Source organism: Tupaia chinensis, unplaced genomic scaffold (genome assembly GCF_000334495.1).
Source record: "Tupaia chinensis unplaced genomic scaffold, TupChi_1.0 Scaffold138400_2, whole genome shotgun sequence".
Taxonomy (NCBI): Eukaryota; Metazoa; Chordata; class Mammalia; order Scandentia; family Tupaiidae; genus Tupaia; species Tupaia belangeri.
This window is the reverse complement of record NW_006198298.1, coordinates 158,003-163,624: the sequence shown is the minus strand read 5'-3', so window position 1 is coordinate 163,624 and position 5,622 is coordinate 158,003.

The window sequence follows — 5,622 nt, the reverse complement described above, 5'->3', positions numbered from 1 at the left end:
GCTTAGAACTCACGCCAGGCGCGTGTGCATGCGTGCCCAAGATCCCGAGAGGAGAATGGAGGAGAAGGGATTGCGGTGTGACCATCCCCCCTGGGGGGTGATTTCTCACTTTCTGTCTCTATGTCTCTCTCTGTCTGTCTGGCGAGCGCACACGCCCTATAGCGAAAACCTCTCAAAAAAAAAAAAAATTAAGGAATCTCAAGTCCCCGTGTAGAGCAGTGAAAATAAGACTTCGTGTGTATGCCTGGCTGGAGAACTGATATTCCACTGGTGCAAGGATTTGCTGTGAGCTTCAGACCAGAGACCATTACCACCTGCATCTGCACTAGACTCCGGTAGGAGTGCTCCATCCGGGGGATAAAGAGCACGAGTTTTTTCCCATCTGGCACCTCTCAGCACCCTCCCTGAGTGCTCTCCTTCCACGTCCATAAAATCAATGTGTCCCATCCCAGAGTCTCTGACCTCACTTTTTTCCAGTCATCCTCTATTCACACCCAGACCTTCCATCCAGATGGATCAGGTACAGAGGGCCAAAGGCATTTTCTTAAAATTTACAGACGTTTTGAAAAGTCTATTTTTTTTTCATTTTTATTTTTATACAGCAAAAAAATACAGATCTTTTTTTTCCAACAGAGAACTTTACATTCTCTTCTCTGATAAGTGTTTCTTCTCCTTGCCAGTTCCACCCAACCTCTACCACCCACTCCACTCCTTTACAGTCGCTGGAACCTACACTTACCCTTTTCACTATCATATCTTTTCACCATAGAGTACAGGCATATTTATTTATTCCATGAGTGAAGAAGGCAAAGAGAAAAAGAACTCCCAACAGTGCCTTGACATCTTGATCCATCCTCAGCCTCAGCCAGCCCCAGATCATGTGCACATGTGTGGCCGATAAACTCAGGGAGGTCTCTAGTCATGGAATCCTTCCCAGGTGGGCCAGCCACACACAGCATAGCATTTTAACACTGTGCCACTGCCTGCCCCTCCGCCAGATTTTTTTTCTTTATCACCAAAAGTCACATGTACACAGCAGAGAGGAAAAAGAGAGATGGAATCAGGATTTTGGACATGCCCAGCATGTTTTTCAAGATGCCAGGGACGGGATTTGAACTGCAGTCAGTCATGTGGGATCTGGATTCCTTAGCCACTAGGCCATGGGGTTGATTTATTTATTTTTTTTAATATCTTCTGGCCAGCATAGATCACTGTATGGGAACTTGGTAAGCAGTATATTCAATCAAGTGGTCATTATCATTATGATCTAGCATCATGTTCATCTAATAAGAGAATCCAGGTGACTGACCCAGAATTAACTTTAAATCCCCTAGGACTCTTTTTGGCTGGGGCGCTACCTGCAGGATTACCAGCTTGGCCAGCCAAAGATGGCTGTTAGAGGGAAGAAAAAAATACATCATGTCCAGGAATGACTGAATTTTCAAACTAGGTCTATATAAGCCAACTCTTTTGTCCTGACCATTATCCAGAAGATATTCAAAAGGAGATGATATTCTGGGGACAGCCACATTCAATGACCAAACTGCATTACTATCTGGTGAGTAGACCCAAAGGTGAAAAAAGTAGGTTCTAGGAACCAGCAGTTAGCATAATGGCTATGTTGCTGGACTCCCACATAGTCGACCGCGGTTCGAGTCCCAGACCCAGTGGCTTAAACTCACACCGGGCGCGTGTGCATGCGTGCCCAAGATCCCAAGAGGAGAATGGAGGAGAAGGGATTGCAGCGTGGCCATCCCCCAGGGGGGGTGATTTCTCACTTTCTGTGTCTCTCTGTCTCTGTCTGTCTGGCGAGCACACGCGCCCTATAGCAAAAACCTTTTAAAAAAAATGCACTCAAAAGGGAACCAGAAGGTGGAGAAGCAGTAAAATACAATATGATGCTGTCAGGCTGACCTACACGATCAAGTTTCAAGTTTGTGTCTGGAAACCTCCCTGAGCACACCAAGCCTATGCCTGACATGATCTGGGTTGACTAAGACTGGAAATGGATCACAGCATGAAGACCCTGCCGGGGGTGCTGTCTCTCTGTTTCTTTCCCTCATGGAGGAAATAAACTTTTAAAAATTTTGCTATAGGACATGTGCTCTTGAGAGAGACATAGAGAAGAGAGAGAGAGAGAAAGTGAGGAAACACACCCCATGGGGAGTGGACACACCACATCCCTTTTTCTCCATCTCTCCCTTCTTTCAAGATTTTGGGCATGATGGAAAAGATATTGAATGATAAAGCGGGGAGATTGATATCTCTGTATTGACTGACATGCATGGCATTCCCTTTTGAAAAAGCAATGGAAGTCAATGTAAAGTTATATGTAATCTAGTGTAATAGAAAGAAGATTATGATGATAATAAAATTTAAAAAAAAAAAAAGTTAAAAAAAAAAAAAGAAGTAGATGGATAAAGAATGACCATGGGACACTGGAGAAGGATAATGGTGGTGATAGAGAAATAGAAGAATGTTGATTAATAGAAACAAAAATGGGGGGAGAATAGAAGAGTAATGTATAGTGGCGTAAGATACAGTGGGAGAGAATATAAAAGGCAACAACTTGTTATGTATCAAGTAATAGAAGGAGAGGATTTTAAAGTTTTCGACATAATGACAGACCGTTGAGATGATAGGTATGTTAATTATCCTAAATGAATCATTACCCTCTGTTTCTTGTATTGTATAATCATGTTGTATCCCACAATTATGTACAATTATTATGTTAATCAAAACATAAATAAATAAATGGATATACAGGGAAAAAAAAAAAGATTTTGGGCATGCATGCACAAGCACCCAGCGTGATTTTTGAGCTGCTCGATCAAGGACTTGAACCATATAGTCACCCATGTAGGATCCAGCCACCTTAACTACCATGGCACTATCTAGCCTGAGGAAGCCACTTCAATACTCAATGATACCTGCTGAAGGTAGGGAGCATGGAATGTCTATTGGACACTGACTGCTGACCCATTGTTGGGTGCCCTTCACAACAAAAGGCACGTGACCAAAGACTTCAAATAATCTGCATCTGAAACAGAGTCCTTTACTTTGTGCCCAATGTATGAGGGCGGGTGCATTGCCATCTTCAGAGGACAGTGCAGGCTGCATCAGCTGCTTGATTCGCATAGGTCTTATCAGAAAATGGGTCCTTACTATGGGCATCTACATAGGTGACTGACCTCAACCACTAACCATCTATTACTGATCCCCACAGACTCATCATGGTCCCTTGAATCCCTGACCACTCACCCTAGAGACACTCTGTCACAAATACTCCTCTCCATCACAGACTCTTAAGACTTAAAACCTCAAATCAAGTTCCAATCCTATGCCAACTTCCCACCCTAAGATTGCCTTTTCTGGGGCGCTCTTTTATTTTCTCCACAGGTACAATGACGATACTATTTCTGTACAGCATGGGAAAGACGAACTGCTCTAAAGCTATGACTTTCAAACTTTTTAAAGTATTATAAGCCTTTTAAAAAACAGACAAGTCGGGGCCAGTGGGTGTAGCGGTGGTTGAAGTGTTGAACTCCCACATAGTCAACTGCAGTTTGAGTCCCAGACTCAGCAGCTTGAAACTTACACCTCTGGACAGTGTATGCCCAAAATCCTGAGAGAAGAATAGAGAAGGGACTGCTGTGAGTACCTTCCCCCCACCCCAGGATTGATCTCTCCCTTTCTGTCTCTCTGGCGAGTGCAGGCGCCCTATAGCAAAAATCTCACAAAACAAATCCAGACAAGTGGGGGTCAGCCAGTGTCATGATGTTCAAGGTAGTTAAAAAGACTGGGTCCAGGGCTGGCAGGTGGTGTGGTGGTTAAGGGTACTGGATTCCCACATGGCCGACCATGGTTTGAGTCCTGGACCTGGTGGCTTGCCTGCTTTTTTTCCCTCTCTCTCACTCTCACTCTGTCCCTCTCTGGTCAAATTAAAATAAATTAATTAAGTTAAACAAGATCATTTTTTAAATACATTTAAAAATAATAATAAAATAAAGAAACTGAATCCCTTCTGGCTGACTGTGGGGGTTCACATCCCCCACCCAAAGTCCCCAAAGAGAAAAATGGAGGAGACGGAATTACAGTGAGATCAGCCCTCCTTGGGGATGTTTTTTTTTTATTTCTCTCTCTCTGGAGATCGAGCATGCCCTTTGACAAATTAAAAAAAAAAAAAAAAATCTTACAAAAGGTTGAGTTGCTACTGGTGGAATTTGGGTTTCCGCTTGAAAGGAAGCAGGTCAATCAAGGACAAGACCCCGCCTGTCTGCAATCAGTCGCAGCTCGAAGTGGCACGCTTATTGGATGATAAGTGGATCAGTCAAAGTAAGACCCTATCCCCTACTGCCAAAAGACACGTGCTATCCAAGGCTCCCCCATCACACGCTCTCACTGGTCGAAAAGATCATCAATCAAGTCCCTATCCCCGCCCCCTTCGCGCGGAAGTGTGGTGGGTTCCAAATATTCGGACTCACTTCCAGGTGGGCTTGTCAATCATCCCTATCCTCAGACTCTTCCTACGCTGGTGCCTTGGAGCTGGTTCTCTAGATTGGTCCGCCTTTCACTCTTTCAGTTGAGGAGCTCCCCCGCCCCCCCAGTTCCAACCCACAAAGGTGTCAAAGCTACTCCAAAGCACAAATAATTAATCCAAGAGCTATCTGGCCCACAGATCTGTCACAAGTGGCCCCGCTTCTTCCCAGACATCTATGGGCACCGAGACCGGCGGCTGGCAAGAGATTCCGAACACATCTCGACTTCTCTCTGCTAGTCCTTTCAGGATGTTTTGTTCCTTGCTCATTGTTACCCGGGAAAGATGGTGCTGAGGCAGTGCTGGTTTTCCTGACTGAATGCTCAGTGGACCCCCAGAGTCTCCGCACAGCCACAGTACAGGAAAACAGAAATCTGGGGGCGGATCCAAAAACACTTCTTAAAGTTAATTCAACACTAGGCCAGCCGAGGGGTGTTGTTTGAGATGACTGGATCCCAAATGGTCCACTGCTGCGGTTCGAGTCTCAGCCCTGTGTAAGCTTCATAAGAAAATGGGCATTCGGGACCAGCGGGCGGTGTGGTGGTTAAGGCGCTGGACACTCCCACATGGCTCACCACGGTTCAAGTCATGGACCTGGTGGCTTGCTTTCTCGCTCCCCCCCCCCTCTGTCTCTCTCTGGTCAAATTAAAATAAATGGATGAATAAATAAAATTAAATAAATAATTATTTTAACAAACAAACAAAAGAGGCAATCAAGGGTTAATAAAGAGGGCCTAGAATGAGCCATACCTAAAGACTTAAGCAAACTTGCTCAGATTCAGCACCCAAGATAAAGCCCCCAGATAAGCTTTTACAACGTGGAAAAGGGATGTTCCAGACTCCCCTCTGGCAAGCAATCACCTTGGCTGACAGATGCTCTGCATTCCTGAGAAGTTACCAGCACTCCCATTCCCACCAAAGCTTGTAGAGTTTACCCTTACTCTCTCCCTAGGATTGAGACCTGCGTGGTGTCTAAGGAACTGGACTCCCACATGGCTGACACTGTTAGAGTCCTGGACCCGGGCTTGAAAATCACACTGACCGTGGGTTATGTGTGCCAGAAATCCCCAGAAGAGAATGGAGAG